We start from the raw sequence: 18,459 nt of genomic DNA, 5'->3' as shown, positions 1-18,459 counted from the left end.
CTGTTGTAAGGTCTTACCAGGCCTTGGGCCTTTAATTGTCTATTACAGCTTGTAATCCCTGCCTGCCTCTGGCTGGAGCGGGTACTGTTTCTGATGGGGAAAGGAAGCTGAATCCCTGAGATGTATCTGAACCGGGGCTGCCCTAACTGCTCTGCCTACTTTCCTTTGTGTGGCCCATACTTCGGGGTCAATTTCAGTCTCTACTAGAAGAAGGCCGAGTACTTGTTCTGGCGCCATGCCTATAGTGGTGCCAAAACGGGCCAAGATGTCTCGCCCCAACAGGGGAGTCGGACTTTCTGGCATAATCAGGAAGGCATATGAGAACAGCACATTGTCCCAATTGCAGCTCAAAGGAAAAATGCCTCGTCACCAGCTTTCCAGACACACCCTTACCGGTCACTATGGGAAGAGGGCAGGCGAGGGTTGGAAAGGACAGAGAAGGCGGCTCCAGTGTCAAGGAGGAAACTAATCTCCTTGCCCTCGACAGCCAGGGTCACCCAGGGCTCCTGGGTGGAGATGACAGTCCGTGTCAGAGCCGGTGGGAAGACGCGGGCCTGTCAGTCCTGCTGCTGGACCATCTGAGATGCCGGTCAGCCGGTGGGTGCCTGCGCCCTTTGGGCAGTCCGCCTTTCAGTGGCCCCCCTTGCAGATAGGACAAGGCTTGGGGGGTGGCTTCCTGTTTCCCTGCAGGCAGTCCCTCCTGACATGGCCTTGCTGGCCACAGTTGTAGCAGGTAACTGTGGGAGAGCCACCCCCAGCCCTGCTGATGACTTTAGCACCTCGGAGCGCCGCACCGGGGCTGCAGCCTTCTCCCTCCCCTTGGCCTTCCTCTCAGCCTCCTCTTGGTCCCAGCTGTAAAAGGCTGAAGTGGCTACTCTCAGGAGGTTGTGAAAGGGCAGAGCAGGCCAGCACAAAATGTACTGTACCCTCCATCCTGTGTAACTATGTATATGACTCCTTTTTCTTAGAAAACCGCGAGAATGTAACAGTTGCATAAACCTGCCAATAGGAGTGTAGAGAAGTAGACTCAGTCCAAATTAAGCAATCTCTGTAACCCACGTCACTTCCCTAAGCCCACCCAAATGACCAACCCTTTATAAACTACCCCTCCCCCGGGGTTCTCTCTCTTGCCCCACTGCTGCGTCAGGAGGAGGCTGGGAGCCAAACCCGGGTTTGAATAAAGACTCTTTGCTTTTGCATCGGAGAAAAGGCTCCCTGGTGGTTGATTATTGGGGACCCTGAACTCTGGGCATAACAGTTGTCTAAGGTACTATCAGGGCCAACTGACAATTTCTGTAGTTTCCTCCTAATATCTGGAGCTGATTGAATTACAAATTTGTCTTTCAAAATACTAGTAAGTTGGCCCTCAAAAGAATATGGGGACATAGAAGTGTGTTTCGTCAGTTCCTTCCTGAGTCTGTCCATAAAGGCCAGGGATTCTCATCCTTCCTTGACCTATAGTTGATCATTTAGGCTAGTTCAGGGGCTTGGAGTGGCATCCTCTTAACCCTTGGATCACACAAGTCTGGAAATATTTTCCATTCCAGTCTTGCAGCTCATCACCAAGCCAGCCTGTTGGCCAGTGGGGTAGCAATCAATCTGATCATGGGGGCCCCACTGGCATCTGCTAAGAAGTATTCGTCCCCAAACTGCTGAGCTGCATCCAGGATTGGCTGCTTTTCTGACTCAGGAGAAGCACTACCTCCTCCCTGAGAAATCAGAGGTTTGTGTCAGTCCCTGAAAAAAATCCATGTACTTGTCAGGGTCATCTGAAAACTTCCCTAGACCCATCTTCACGTTGTAAGTCCTGTAGGGAAAATGGTACCTGGACCCGGGCTGGCCCAAATCTCCCCCAGCCACCGCCTGGAGAGGGGAGAGTGGCCAGAGGTCTGGGTGGCCGAGTCTCCTTGGGTTTAGGGGGGACCAGTCCTCCCGGGGGCTCTGGATAAGGAGGACAAGATGGTTCAGATGCACCCGGCGGAGCACTAGGCCCCGTCACCTCCTTAAGGGATTCCGACTCTCCGGTACTGCTTTGGGTCAATGTTGCCTGGAGCAAGGGGTCAATTTTGCACTGCTGACCCAATTCCTGATTGTCTCTTAAAGCAAAGCAGGCCTGAACACATAGGACCTCAGACCACTTCCCTTCCCTCCTACAGAAAAGGTCTAATTGCAAGATGGTATTATAGTTAATACTTCCCTCTGGGGGCCAGGCCTCTCCATCTGCAAGCTTATGTTGAGGCCATGCTTGAGTACAGAAGAAGATCAGGCCCTTTTTCTGCAGTGTGTGTGGGTCAAATGAGTCCCAGTTCTGCAAAATGCAATCGAGGGGGGTGCTGTCCTCCGTGGTAGATGAGGAGTTCCCCATCTGAAAAGACAAAAAGAACCACGAGGCAACCAGCATCATCTTGGTTGGGCCCCCTACTAGGCGTCCCTTGTGGGGGGCGAAAGGAAGAGTGTCTGCTCGTGCACGTCCACCAACAGAGCCGGCCGGCCAGCAGATACATGCTGACCGGCGAGCTCCTATCTAATGCACCCCCTTCTACTGGTGCTCACATGTGGGTGACCATATGCAAGTGTCTGTCAGACTAGTTGTGCTTACTGACGAGAACTTCCATGCTGCCTGTGTGAATTTTCCTTAACGGGAGAGGAACAAACCCTGGTCTGATTTCTAGAGTGCTCTAGATCAGTGGTGGGCAAACTGCGGATCGCGAGCCACATGCTCTTTGGCCCCTTGAGTGTGGCTCTTCCACAAAATACCACAGCCTGGGCGAGTCTATTTTGAAGAAGTGGCGTTAGAAGAAGTTTAAGTTTAAAAAATTTGGCTCTCAAAAGAAATTTCAATCGTTGTACTGTTGATATTTGGCTCTGTTGACGAATGAGTTTGCCGACCACTGGTTTAGACGATTAAAATACCCCGTAAGACCCACTTCGGCTCTTGTAGGACCATTAGGAGGGTCTGAGAACAAGGGTGTGGAAAAGCGGAGGTATGAGGCTTAGCGGACCCCGGCCCGGAAGGTCAGCGTGTGAAGGAGTCGGTAGAAATGTGCGGCCTGAGGCGGTGGTGAGGGGTGACGGCCAGTTTGCTGCGAGACCGCCGAGGGCGGCGGGGGAGCGGCCACAAGACCACAGGGGGGTTGGCTACTCGCACGCGGATTTGGCCGGAGTCCCGCTGACTGGTATGAATCCTCTCTCTCCTTATTTAAATGTGGATCCACGGTATCTCGTGCAGGATACAGGTGAGTTTATTTTACCAACTGGAGCTAATAAACCCGGGGCAGATTTGAACTGGCCTTCTTTACCATTGGAGGGTGTTGCATGACGGGGGCTGCATTTGGGGCAATGAACCGTCTACGGCTGGGATTGAAAGAAACCCAGAACACGGCCTGGTCCAAACCAAGAAACGTACAGATTTTGAACATGGTGGCGAGGCAAGGGGCACTTTGGGCTAATATCTAGGCTCTCTGGCTTGGCTTTATAGTGCATTTGGTGTCATCATTGAGAAAACACGAGGTGCAGAAGATGACCTCAATACAGTAGCAGCTGGAACGCTGACGGGCATGTTGTATAAATGTACAGGAGGTCTTCGGGGCGCAGCACGAGGTGGTCTAGCAGGACTGACACTTACTAGCCTCTGTGCATATGCAACAACTGGGAGCACACGAAGGGCTCCGTGCTGCAACAGTCACTCTGAAGATTCTGCCAACTTTGACTAGAGGACACTTCAGTAGTCATCCAGATCAACTTATGGTCAGTCTGGAGTGCTCTCCTGTACCTACAAATAGTTTGAAAAACTGTGCAGATTTCCGAATTGCTGTGATGAAGATGGTTGACTAGACTGGCTCTCCTTCCAGCCATTAGTGAGTTGAAGCCAAAACCCTTTGGTGGCTGAGTAATATGGTTCTTTTTCAAGATCTTGCACCTGTTCTCTGTTACCTCCTGAACTGGAAAACCACTTACTCCCATCATTCAGGTCATTCTTGTTGTCAGTACTCTATCACCGTGTTTGTTCATTTAATGATCCAAGACTGTAAGATTGCCTTGTATCCCCAATAAAGTGTGAAAAACCAAAGTCCAAAAAAACCCACAAAAAACAAAAAAAACACAAAGGGTCTGGAGGGAAGTGCGCACCTCCCTGGATTCCAGGGAGGGCTGGTGACAGGCTTCAAGAGTTGCCTGTGTCCCTACATTCCATCCAAAGAATATGCCTGTCCTTGGGGCTCATGGGGAAAGTGAAAATCTAATGATGACAAACCCAGGTGCCACGGACAATAGTCCACCCCTAGGAGGGCCAAAATTCTGGCTCCCAAGGACAAAAGGGCTCACTCATCCAGACTCAAAAGGGAAACAAAAGAGAAAATGTCAGAGGGCCTGAGCCCATTGGGGTGCATCAGGCCAGGGCCTCCGAGAGGGATGGAAGATAAATGGAACAGGTCCCGCCGAAACCGGTTTGGCTCAGTGGATAGAGCGTCGGCCTGCGGACTGAAAGGTCCCAGGTTCGATTCCGGTCAAGGGCATGTACCTTGGTTGCGGGCACATCTCCAGTGGGGGGTGTGCAGGAGGCAGCTGATCGATGTTTCTCTCTCATTGATGTTTCTAACTCTCTATCCCTCTCCCTTCCTCTCTGTAAAAAATCAATAAAATATTTTTTTTTTTTAAAATGGAACAGGTCCCCTGTGTCCTCCAGTGGAAATAACAAAACTCATGGGACACCATGGGCAGTGATGGGAGGGTCTGCCTATCAACAACCATGAAACCTGGACACTATCCTTCTCCGGTAACTCCCAAAGAGAGGTAAAGAGGTCTAAGCCTTGGGGTCTGGGCCGAGGAGGCGCCGCCATGTCGAAGAGTCGTCACTCATGCTCAACTGGGCACCTACGAGAAGGGACTCCCGCAGCCATCAGGTCAGCTGACCAAAGTCAGGACCCAAGGGACTCTGGTCTCCACCTTCCACCCAATAAAGGACAGAGAAAGAGGGAAACCAGGTCAGAGCCAGCCCAACATTCTCCTCAGGAAGGAGGGAGAGACTGCCTTTCCCTGAGGAACCCATCTCCTGAGTTTTAAGACTGGTGGCCACACTAATCGCCTTTAACTGGCCGACAGGAGCCCGGTGTTTCTGCTCCTAATGAGAGAGAGAGAGAGAGAGAGAGAGAGAGAGAGAGAGAGAGAGAGGGAGAGAGAGAGAGAGAGACGGTTTCGCTTACTGTTCCGTAGATCTCATACCATTCTGTAGATCTCAGTGGGACCTCCAAGATGATGCCAAAATTCCTAGTCGGTCCGCGTTCGTTGTCTTGCAAAATTGAAGAATGAGTTCAGGGACAAAAATGGTAAGTGAAAGCAAAGTTTATTGAGAGAGATATGTACTCCCTGTAGCAGGGAGCAGTAGGGAGGGGGCCCAAAGCAGGTTTCCAGTTAAGATTCTTTGTCTAGACCAGGGATGGGCCACCTTTTGAGCTCGGTGTGTCAAACTTCGCCAAAAAACTGAGCATAACTCGGGTAGTGTGTCACTTTGAGGAAAAAACATTATTTCGCAAATGTTTCATCCTCAGGAGCAGCAAATGTTTCATCCTCGGCATGCGGCCGCCTCAGCGCTGACACGCGTGTCATAGGTTCGCCATCTCTGGTCTAGGGGTAGATAATATGTATTGTTGGCTGCTGACTGGTTCTTTTATATATATATATATATATATATATATATATATATATATATATATATATATATATATTGATTTCAGAGAGGAAGGGAAAGGGAGAGATAGAAACATCAATGATGAGAGAGAATCATTGATGGGCTGCCTCCTGCACACCCCACACTGGGGATCAAGCCCACAACCCGGGCATGTGCCCTGACCGGAATCGAACCATAACCTCCTTGTCCATAGGTTGAAGCTCAACCACTGAGGCACACCAGTTAGGCATGATTGGTTCTTTCTAAGAATTCTGCCTTAGCAACATCTATACATTTTAAAGCTCAAGTTCCCGCAGGTGTGAGGACCTGACTGAGGACTGCCACTTCAGGTCTGAGGTGAGGTCACTGTTCCCACCTAGCCAGGTCTAGTCCCCCCACCGCCACCTCCCACCTCCCTAACCCAGCCAGGTTTCCTTAGCAACTCCTGCCTAGCTGGTGAGAGGGAATCATTGATTGGCTTCCTCCTGCACGCCCCCTACTGGGGATGGAGACTGAAACCTGGGCATGTGCCCTGACCAGAATCGAACCCATTACAGCCTGGTTCCTAAGTTGACGCTCAACCACTGATCCTCGCCAGCTGAGTGTGACTGGTCTATTAGGGTTTCCATTTCTTCCTGGTTCAGTCTAGAAAAGCTGTGTATGTTTAGGAATTTGTTCATTTATTTCAGGTTATCAAATTTGGTGGTGTACAGCCTTTCATAGTATTCTTGTATAGTCCTTTGTGTTCCTATGTTGTTTATTTTAACTTCTCTCCTTTCATTTGATTTTATTTATTTGATTTTATTTATCTTCTCTCTTTTCTCCTTAGTGAGTCTAGCCAGAGATTTGTCAATTTTGTTTATGTTTATAAGAACCAGCTCTGGGTTTTTAAAAAATACTTTTTATTGATTTTAGAGCAAGAGGAAGGGAGAGGAAGAGAGAAAGAGAGGAACATTGATGAGAGAGAGAGAAACATGGATAGGCTGCCTCCTGCTCACCGCCTAATGGGGACTGAGCCTGCAACCCAGGCATGTGCCCTGACTGGAAATCGAACTGGTGACCTCTCAGTACATGGGATGATGCTCAACCAATTGAGCCACACCAGCCAGGGTGAACCAGCTCTGTTTTATTACATTTTTCACTGTCTTTTTGTTCTCTATTTCACTAATTTCTCTTCTAAACTTTAGTATTTCTTTCTTTTTAGTGACTTTGGTTTTCATTAGTTTTTCTTGTTCTATTTCTTTAAGGTGTAACATTAGATTGTATATTTGGGATTTTATTTTATTTTTTGTCTTTTGAGGTATGTCTGTAAAAGTATAAACTCCACTCTTAGTACTCCTTTTGCTGCATCCCAAATATGTTAAGTCATGTTTTCCTTTCATTTGTCTCTATGTATCTTGTGACCCCCTCTTTTTCTTCTCCTTTGACTCAATAGTTGTTCAGTAACATGTTGTTGTTTAATCACCTCATATTTGTGTGTGTTTGCCCCCAGCTTTCTTCTTGTAGTTAATTTCCAGTTTAATATCATTATGGTAAAAAACATGGTGGTATAATTTCTTTTTAAAAAATATTTATTGATGAGAGTATTACAGAATTCCCCCTTTTGCCCCCCTCATTGCCCCCTTCCACCCAGTTGCTGCCCCGCCCCAGGCCTTTACCACCCTATTGTCTATGTCTATAGGTAATGCATACATGCAAGTTTTTTGGTTAATCTCTTCCCACCTCCCCTTGCCCCCTTCCCTCTGAGATTCATCAGTTCATTTCATGCCTCTGGTTCTATTTTATTCTAGTTTATTTTGTTCATTAGATTCCTTGTTCATTTATTTTGATTTTTAGATTCAATTGTTGACAGATATGTATTTATCGACATTTTATTGTTCATATTTTAAATATTTTTTCCCTCCTCCTCCTTCTTCTTAGTAACTGCTTTTCTCTTGCTGCTTTTAAGATCCTCCCTTTGTCTTTAACCTTTGGCATTCTAATTATGATGTGTCTTGGTGTGGACCTCTTTGGTTCCTCTTGTTTGGGACTCTCTGGGCTTCCCACACTTGTAAGTCTATTTCTTTCACAAGATAGGGGAAGTTTTCCAACACTACCTTCATATTTTTAGATTCTTTTTTTTTTCTGTTCTGATTGAATATTTTTGCTTCCTCATATTCCAAATTATTGGTTTGATTCTCAGAATTCTCTACTCTCTACTGTTGAATCCATGTAAATTATTCTTTATTTCAGTTAGTGTATGCTTAGTTTCTGACTGATTCTTTTTCATGTCTTTGATGTTCTCACTAAGGTTCTTGAAATTCTCACTAAGTCCCTTGAAGCTCTCATTGAAATCCTTGAGCAACCTTATAACCATTGTTTTGAACTCTGTATCTAGTAGTTTGCTTCCTTCCATTCCATTTAGTTCTTTTTCTGGAGATTTCTTCTGTTCTTTTATTTGTGACATGTTTCTTTGTCTCCCACATTTTGGCTGCTTCCCTGTATTTGTTTCTTTTTTAAAAAAATGTTTTTTATTGATTTCAGCAAGGAAGGGAAAGGTAGAGAGAGATAGAAACATCAATGATGAGAGAGAACCATTGATCAGCTGCCTCCTGCACATTCCCCATTGGGGATTGAGACCACAACCTGGGCATGTGCCCTGACCAGGAATCAAACGGTAACCTCCTAATCAAACAGTTCACAGGTCGACACTCAACCACTGAGCCATGCCTGCAGGGCTTCCCTGGTTTGTTTCTATGTATTAGGTAGAGCTGCTATGTCTCCTGGAATGAGTAGAGTGGCTTTGTGTAGTAGGTGTCCTGTAGGGCCCAGTGGCTCAGCCTCCCCAGTCACCTGAGCTGGGCACTTTATTATTTTTTTTTAAAATATATTTTATTGATTTTTTTACAGAGAGGAAGAGAGAGGGATAGAGAGTTAGAAACATCGATGAGAGAGAAACATCGATCAGCTGCCTCTTGCACACCCCCTACTGGGGATGTGCCCGCAACCAAGGTACATGCCCTTGACCGGAATCGAACCTGGGACCCTTGAGTCCGCAGGCCGACGCTCTATCCACTGAGCCAAACCGGTTTCGGCTGAGCTGGGCACTTTAGATTCGGCCTGTGTGGGCTGTGAGCACTGTCATGTTGTAGTTGAGCCTTGATTGCTGTTGGTATCAAAGGGAGGAATTGACCTCCAGGCCAATTAGCTGTGAGTACCAACCGCCACTACTGTGCAAGAGACACCCCTATGGAGCAGGACTTGCTTCATTGGGGCTTTGGTACTCACTGAGTCTGCCCCTTGAGTATGTTGCTTATGGATGTGTAGAGTTGTAGTCTGGATGGTCTCAAGCTGTCCACCAGGTATACTGGCTCTGGGGCCTCCTGGGAGGTGAAAAATCAGCGATCTGCAGATGGCTGCTACTTGTGTTGGGCTTGGAAATGCTCAAGCTGAGAAGCAAGGCAAGCTGCTAGTGGTGGATCTTGGGCCTCTTATTTATCATTATGGGGCACACTGACTCCAGCTGCTGCTTGTTTGTGAGATTTTAGGAAAGTCTGAAGCCTGAGCCAGGCAGGCCATTCACATGGAAAAGCTGCTACAAACAGCTTGTTTAGGCTGCACATTGGAGGAGGCTGGGTGTCAGGTAATCACAAGGGCAGAATGAATGGTGTGAGCCATGATGATGAAAACTCAGATATGGCTGTCAGTCAGCTCTGTAACGAGGGACGTCTCAGCATAGGAACAATGACCCCTGCAAGCACCCATCTGGGAGAAAGCTGCCCCAGGTTCTTGCTCTGATGCCAGACTATCCAGTTCCTCCCTGTATGTCCCTGGATCCCCCTAAGCTGTTGCCCCAGCGCCAGTCCTTTAAGAGGAACTGCCTGGGTCTTCAGAAGACTCAGTATCTACTCAGCCACAATTCCCACTAATTTTTACAGCCTGAAGTTACAGGGACTTCTCTTCTCAACTCTGGAATCCTAGGCTGTGGGTCTGGTGTGAGGCTGGGACACATGGATCATCACAGGAGGCCTCCACAGGCAAGCTATCCCTCCTGATTGAAGAAAACACTACACGTGGGTGTCAGATCAGCCTGTTCCGTGCCTCTGCCCCTTCTACCAGTCTCAATGTGCTTTCTTCTTTACCTCTCTAGCTGTAGGACTTCCATTCAGCCAGATTTCAGGTGGTTCTGAATGATGGTTGTTCTATATTTTAGTTGTAATTTTGATTTGGTTGTGGGAGGCCATGAATACTGGCATTTAATTACACCACCATCTTGGTTCTGTGGTATATGATTTCAATATTTAAAATTTATTGTGGCTAGTTTTGTGCCCCAACATATAAATTTTGAGAATGTTCTGTATGCACTTTAGAAAAATGTGTATTCTGTCATTTTGAGATGGAACGTTCTAAAAGTATTAATTAATCAAACCCATTTGATCTAGTGAGTCATTTAAGTCTGATATTTCCTTATTGACTTTCTGTCTGGATAATCTGTCTACTGCTGTCAGTGGGGTATCTATGTCCCCTTCTATAACTGTACAGTTGTCAGCTTCCTCTTTGAGGTCTGCTGGTAGTTGCTTTGTATACTTGGGTGCTCTGATTTCAGAGAAGAAGGGAGAAGGAGAGATAGAAACATCTATGATGAGAGAGAATCATCAATTAGCTGCCTCCTGCACACTCCCCTATTGGGGATCAAGTCCACAACCCAGGCATGTGTCCTGACCAGGAATTGAACCATGACCTCCTGGTTCATAGGTCGACACTCAACCACTGAGCCACACTGGCTGGGCTGGTTGGGTCTTATTTTTAAATCCATCCAGCTGCTCTGTGACTTTTGGTTGGTGAGTTCAGTTTATTTACATTTAGGATATTTGTTAATATATGAGAACTTACTACAGCCATTTTTTCCTTTGTTTTCTTTATGTCCATTGTTTCTCCTTGTGATTCTTTCCATTTTAATTTGTCAGTTTTATCTTTTTTAATGTTTTGTGTCAGCACTGAATTTTTTGTGTGTGGTTACCATTAGGTTTATGTATAATGTTTCATACATACAGTAGTCTTTTTTCTTCTGATTTCCTCTTATCTTCATTCACCTGCACCTGTTCAGTCTTTTTCCTCCTCTCACCCAAGGACATGTTTTCCATTTATTTTTAAAGAGAGAGAGAGAAACATCAAATGGCTGCTTCCTGCAAGCACCCTGCATGGGGCCAGGGATCGAACCTGCGACCCATATGCGTGCCCTTGACTGGAAAATCAAACCTGCAACCCTTTGGTGCATGGGCCAACATTCTAACCACGTAGCAACACCAGCCAGTGCACAAATTATTCCATTTTATGTTGTTTATTCATTAATTAACAATTGCAGTAAAGTTATTTATTTATTTTTAAAGACATATTCTTATTGATTTCAAAAAGAGGAAGGGAGAGGGACAGATATAGAAACATCATGATGAAAGAGAATCATTGATTGGCTGCCTCCTGCATGCCCCCTACTGGGGCTCAAACCCGCAACGCATGCATGTGCCCTTACCAGGAATTGAACCGTGACCTCCTGGTTCATGGATAGATGCTCAACCAGTGAGGCACACAGGCCAGGCTGTCATCAATTTTGACAGGTTGAATAAAATGTGTCCTGGAGAAGGTATTTTTGCATTGATATAATTAGGTAGTTTCTTAGTCACCTATATATATTTTTAAATTATTTTATTGTTGAAAGTGTTACAGATATCCCCCATTTTACCTCCTTTGATCCCCTTCACCCCCATCCCAGGACTTCACCTGTCTATTGTCTGTGTCCATGAGCTATGACTAATTTGTACTTCTAAATCCCTTCACTTTTTCACCCAATTCCCCCCACCTCCTCCCATCTGGCAGCTCTCAATAAGTCCTCTATGTCTATGAGTCTGCTTCTGTTCTGCTTCTTCATCCATTTTGATTTTTAGATTTAATTGTTGATAGATATATATTTATTGACATTTTATTGTTCCTATTTCTGTTTATCATCCTCCTCCTTCTTCCCCTCCCCTCCTTCTCCTTCTCGTCCTCCTCCTCCTTCTTCATTACCAAATATGTTTTCCCATACAGCAGGTTCCCTTTTTGTTTTGTTTGATGGTTTCTTTTGCTGTGCAGAAGCTTTTTATTTTGATGTAGTTCCATTTGTTTATTTTCTCCTTAGTTTCCTTTGCCCTAGGAGATGTATCCTAAACATATTGCTATGAGAGATGTCTGAGATTTTCCTGCCTATGGTTTCTTCTAGGATTTTTATTGTTTCTCAACTTACATTTAGGTCTTTTATCCATTTTGAGTTTATTCTTCTGTATGGTGTAAGTTGGTGGTCTAGTGTCACTTTTTTGCATGTATCTGTCCAATTTTTCCAACACCATTTATTGAAGAGACTGTCTTGACTTCCTTGTATGCTCTTGCCTCCTTTATAAAATATTGGGTTTCTGTTCCATTGATCTATATGCCTGTTATTATGCCAGTAACAGGCTGTTTTGATTATGGTGGCTTTGTAGTATAACGTGATATCTGGTATTGTGATTCCTCCAACTTTGTTGTTCTTTCTGAAGATTACTACAGCTATTAGGGGTCTTTTTTGGTCCCATATAAATTCTTGGAGTATTGGTTCTAGATCTGTGAAATATGCCATTGGTATTTTCATAGGGATTGTATTGAATCTGTAGATTTCTGTGGGTAGTATGGACATTTTAATGATGTTGATTCTACCAATCCATGAACATGGTATATTCTTTCACTTATTTATATCTTCCTTGATCTCTTTTTTCAATGTCCTGTAGTTTTCCGGTACAAGTCTTTTATATCATTGGTTAAGTTTATTCCTAAATATCTTAATATTTTGTTGCAATAATAAATGGGATTGTTTATTTAGTTTCTCTTTCTGAGAATTCATTGTTGGTGTATAAAAAAAAAAGCCATCTATTTTTGGGTGTTGATTTTGTATCCTGCTACATTGCCAAATTCATTTATTAAATCCAGTAGGTTTTTGGTGGAGTCTTTGGGGTTTTTTTATGTACAATATCATGTCATCGGCAAATAATGAGAGTTTTACTTCCTCCTTTCCAATTTGGATACTTTTATTTCTTCTTCTTGTCTGATTGCTGTGTCTAGGACTTCCAGTACTATATTGAATAAGAATGGAGAAAGAGAACATCCTGTCTTGTTCCTGTTCTTAGCGAAAATGGTTTTAGTTTTTGCCCATTGAGTATGATGTTCGCTGTAGGTTTGTCATATATGGCCTTTATCATGTTGAGATATGCTCCCTCTATTCACTTTGCTGAGAGTTTTTATCAAAAATGGGTATTGGATTTTATCAAATGCTTTTTCTGCCTCTATTAAGTTGATCATGTGATTTTTGTCTTTCAATTGGTTTATGTGATGTATCACATTTATTGATTTGCAAATGTTGTACCGGCCTTGCATCCCTGGAATAAATCCCACTAGGTCATGGTGAATGATCTTTTTAATATATTGCTGGATCCGATTTGCTAATATATTGTTGAGGATTTATGCATCTGTGATTATCAGGAATATTGGCCGGCTCATAATTCTCTTTCTTTGTAGTGTCTTTATCTGATTTTGGAATTAAGATAATGCTGGCCTCATAAAAAGAGCTTGGAAGCGTTCCTTCCTCTTGGATTTTTGGAATAGTTAGAGGAATATAGGTGTTAGTTCTTTGAATGTTTGGTAAAACTTCCCTGTGAAGCCATCCGGACCCAGGCTTTTGTTTGCTGGGAGTTTGTTTTTTTTTATTATTATTACTGTTTCAATTGAATCAGTTTTTATTGGCCCATTCAAATTTTCTGATTCTTCCTGATTCAGTTTTGGGAGATTGTATTTTTGTAGGAATTTGTCTTTTTCATCCACATTGTCCAGCTTGTTGGCATATAGTTGTTCATAGTATTTTCTTACAATCCTTTGTATATCTGTGGTGTCAGTGGTTACTTATCGGCTTTCATTTCTGATTTTATTTTTTTGGGTCCTCTCTCTCTGTTTCTTGGTGAGTCTGGCTAATGGTTCATAGATTTTGTTTATCATTTCAAAGAAGCAGCTCTTGGTTTCATTGATTTTCTTGTATTGTTCTTTTAATCTCTATGTCATTTCTTTTTGTTCTAATCTTATTATTCCCTTCCTTCTACTTACTTCGGACTTTTCTTATTGTTCTCTTTCTAGTTCTTTAAATTTAAGGTTAAATAGTTTATTATCAATTTTTCTTGTTGTTGAGGTAGGCTGGTAGTGGTATGAACTTCCCTCTCAGGACTGCTTTTGCTGTCACCCAGAGATTTTGGGGTGTTGTGTGTTCATTTTCATTTGTTTTCAGGAATTTTAATTTTTTTTCTTGATCTCATTGGTAACCCATTCATTGTTTAATAACATGCTATTTAGCCTCCATGTGTTTGAATGGTTTGGGGTGTTTTTACTGTAGTTGATTTCTAATTTCATTCCACTGTGATCTAAGAAGATGCTTGATATGATTTCAATCTTCTTGAACTTGTAGAGACTTTTTTGTGTCCTAACATGTGGTCTATCTTTGAGATGGTCCATGTGAACTTGAGAAGAATGTATATCTACAGCTTTGGGATGAAATGTTCTATAAATGTCAGTTAAATGTTCTATAAATGTCAGTTAGAGTCACTGTTTTCTTATTAATATTTTTGGGTTCTTTTAATCCTCACCTAAGGGTATTTCTCCATTGATTTTTAGAGAGAGTGGAAAAGAGCGAGAAAAACAGAGAAATATCAATGTGAAAAAAAAACACATAGATTGGTTGCCTCCTGTACATGCTGCGACCAGGGCCCAGCCCGGGGAGGAGCTTGCCACCGGGGTACATGCCCTTGACCAGAATCGAACCCAGGCCGGTCAAGGGCATGTACTGCAGGCCAATGCTCTATCCATTGAGCAAAACCAGCTAGGGCTCCTAGTTAATTTTTTGTTTGGAAGATCTATCCAGTGAAGTCAACAGGGTGTTAAAATCCCCTACTATGGCTCGGCTGGCATGGCTCAGTGGTTGAGCGTTGATCTATGAACCAGGAGGTCACAGTTTGATTTCCTGTCAGGGTACATGCCCAGGTTGTGGGCTTGATCCCCAGTGTGGTGTGTGCAGGAGGCAGCTGATCAATGATTCTCTCTAATCATTGATGTTTCTATATCTCTCTCTCCCTCTCTCTTCCTCTCTGAAATCAATAAAAAATATATATTTTTTTTGAAAATCCCCTACTATGACTGAATTGTTGTTGGTCTCCCCTGAAGTCCTCTAGAAGTTTTTTAAATAAATTCAGGTGCTCCTATGTTGGGTGCATATGTTTACCAGGGTTACATCCTCTTGTTGGATTGATCCCTTTAGTATTATGTAGTGACCTTTGTTGTCTCTTATGATGGCCTTCATTTTGAAGTCTACTAGTATTTTGACTGATATGAGTATTGCTATCCCAGCTTATTTTTCTTTTCCATTTGCATGGAAAAATTATTTCCATCCCTTCACTCTCATTCTGTGTGAGTCTTTTGTTCTGATGTGGGTCTCTTGTAGACAGCATATAGTTGGGTCCTGTTTTTGCATTCATTCAGCTACCCTATGTCTTTTAATTAGAGCATTTAACTCTTTTACATTTAAGGTTATTATTGATAGGTACTTATTTATTGACATTTAAAAATATACTTTATTGATTTTTACAGAGAGGAAGGGAGAGGGATACAAAGTTAGAAATATGGATGAGAGAGAAACATTGATCAGCTGCCTCCTGCACAACCCCTACTGGGGATCGATCCTGCAACCTAGGTACATGCCCTTGACTGGAATCGAACTCAGGACCCTTCAGTCCGCAGGCCGATGCTCTATCCACTGAGCCAAACCGGTTAGGGCTATTTATTGCCATTTTAATTCTGTATGCCCAGGTTTCTCTGTTTCTTCTCATTACAGCAGTCGCTTTAGCATTTCTTGTAATGCTGGCTTGATGGTGATGAACTCCTTTAGTGTTTTTTGTTTGTTTGTTTGTTTTTGTCTGGGGAGCTCTTTATTTCACCTTCCATTTTGAATGATAGCCTTGCTGGATATCGTAATCTTGGTCTCAGATCCTTGCTTTCCTTTACCTTGATTACTTCATGCCATTCCCTCTGGCCAGTAGAGTTTCTGATGAGAAATCAGATGACAGCCTTCTGGGAGCTCCTTTGTAGGTAACAGTTTTCTTTCCTTTGCTGCCTTTAAGATTCTCTCTTTGTCTTTAATTTTTGGCATTTTAATTATGATGTGTCTGGGCATGGGCCTATTTGGGTTCTTCTTGTTTGGGGTTCTCTGTGCCTCATGAACTTGTGTGACTTTTGCCTTCACCAGGTTAGGGAAGTTTTCTGCCCTTATTTCTTCAAACACATTCTCTATCACTTTCTCCCTTTCTGCCTCTTCAGGCACACCTGCTATTCAAATATTGTTATGTTTCACATTGTCCCACAGATCCCTTAAGCTGTCCTCCTGTTTGTTTGTTTTTTATATATTTTTATTGATTTCAGAGAGGAAGGGAGAAGGAGAGAGAGAGATAGAAGCATCCATGATGAGAGAGAATCATTGATTGGCTGCCTCCTGCATACCCCCCACTGGGAATTGAGCCCGCAACCCAGCCATGTGCCCTTGACTGGAATCGAACCCAGAATTGAACCTGGGACCCTTCAGTCCACAGGCTGATGCTCTATTTACTGAGCCAAACCAACTTGGGCTGTACTCCTGTTTTGTTTTATTTTTAATTTTTAAAAATATATTTTTATTGATTTCAGAGAGGAAGGAAGAGGGAGAGACACATAGGAACATCAATGATGAGAGAGAATCATTGATTGGCTGCCTCCTGCACACCCCTTACTGGGGATCGAGCCCGCAACCCAGGCCTGTGCCCTTGACTGGAATCGAACCCGGGACCCTTCAGTCCACAGGCCAGCGCTCTATCCACTGAGCCAAACCAGCTAAGGCAGCTAAGGCAGTCCTCCTCTTTTTTCATTGTTTTTTTCTCTCTGATTGAGTGATCTTTTTGTACCATCTTCTAACTTGCTGGTCTTATCCTCAGCTTATTAAACATTTCTCTCTTGGACTGCAACCAGTGTGGCTAGAGAGCGGACACGAGTCCTGAATAGGGGTGACGGGGGATTGAGAAAATGAAAGAGACAGACACAGAAACAGTAGGCAAAGCTTGGACCGGGTGGGACAGCTGTCCTCTGATGGAGAGACAGTGACCCAGAGCCAGTGCAGCGCATTTATTATATACAGCATGATTCCAGGAAGTTTTACTAGAGTTTAAAACAAAGGAAATTATGAGAAATCATGGTTAAAGATCAAGCTATAATTTTTTATTCTTGTGGCTTCTTTGTAATCATCACTCCTGGCTAAGCCTGGATAATTGCATCCGTTCCTTGCACCTGGCTGAACTTAAATAATGAAACCCACCCCCTGGCACCTGAGCTAAGGGTCAGGCTGACAACATACCTGCCTCTGGCATGGTGCGTTTCCAGGACATTGCTCTGCCAACGCCACTGGACTCAGCTGACAATAATGTAAGAAATGTTCAATGTCCCTTCCCAGGCACTCGCTACATCAGCTTCTCTAATCTGCTGTGTATTCCTTCCTACGTGTTCTTTATTTGTGCTATGTCATTCTTATTTCTGTTTTCACAGTTACTGTGTCTTTTCTCATGCTGTTGAGCATCTTTACCATAATTATTCTGAACTCTATAACAGAGAAATTTCTTATCTCCATTTCATTTATCTCTTTTTCTGGAGAATTCTCTTGTTCTTTCATTTGGGGATTGTTTGTTTTTGTTTTTGTCTCCTCATATTGGCTGCCTATTTGGGTTTGTGACTATGTATTAGGTAGATCTGCTATGCCTCTCAATTTCTAGTGCAAGTGTCAAATGCTGTTTCTGACTAATTAAATAAGGAAAAGACTCAAAGCCTCTAGAGACCACCTCTGCCTGAAGACTGATTGGATTCAGTCTTTTTTAAAAAAATTTAATAAATATTTATTGTTCAGATTATTACAGTTGTTCCTCTTTATTCCCCCCATAGCTCCCCTCCACCTGGTTCCCATCCCACCCTCTTCCCTTACCTCCCCCCCACTGTCCTCATCCATAGGTGTACAATTTTTGTCCAGTCTCTTCCCGCACCCCCCACACCCCTTTACCCCTGAGAGTTGTCAGTCCACTCCCTTTCTATGCCCCTGATTCTATTCTATTCACCAGTTTATTCTGTACATCAGATTTTTAATTCACTTGATTTTTAGATTCACTTGTTGATAGATATGTATTGTTGTTCATAATTTTTATCTTTACCTTTTTCTTCTTCTTCCTCTTCTTAGAGAATACCTTTCAGCATTTCATATAATACTGGTTTGGTGTTGATGAACTCCTTTAGCTTTTTCTTATCTGTGAAGCTCTTTAGCTGACCTTCAATTCTGAATGTCAGCTTGGCTGCGTAGAGTACCCTTGGTTGTAGGTTCTTGCTGTTCATCACGTTGACTATTTCTTGCCACTCCCATCTGGCCTGCATAGTTTCTGTTGAGAAATCAGCTGACAATCATATGGGTGCTCCCTTGTAGGTAATTAACTGTTTTTCTCTTGCTGCTTTTAAGATTCTCTCTTTGTCTTTTGCCCTTGGCATTTTAATTATGATGTGTCTTGGTGTGGTCCTCTTTGGATTCCTTTTGTTTGGGGTTCTGTGCGCTTCCTGGACTTGTAAGTCTATTTCTTTCACCAGGTGGGGGAAGTTTTCAGTCATTATTTCTTCAAATAGGTTTTCAGTATCTTGCTCTCTCTCTTCTTCTGGCA

At 43.6% G+C, this 18,459-nt stretch overlaps 1 pseudogene across 1 annotated transcript; it reads left to right on the top strand.

The window, feature by feature from the left end:
• Window positions 1–3,136: 3,136 nt before the first annotated feature.
• Window positions 3,137–3,691, top strand: LOC307105464 (mitochondrial import inner membrane translocase subunit Tim23-like; annotated as a pseudogene). Its single transcript has one exon. The product of its transcript is annotated as a mitochondrial import inner membrane translocase subunit Tim23-like (transcript).
• The last annotated feature ends 14,768 nt before the right edge of the window (window positions 3,692–18,459 follow it).

This window comes from Cnephaeus nilssonii (genome assembly GCF_951640355.1).
Source record: "Cnephaeus nilssonii genome assembly, chromosome: 9".
NCBI lineage: Eukaryota > Metazoa > Chordata > Mammalia > Chiroptera > Vespertilionidae > Cnephaeus > Cnephaeus nilssonii.
This window is presented reverse-complemented; position numbering and strand designations above follow the sequence as displayed.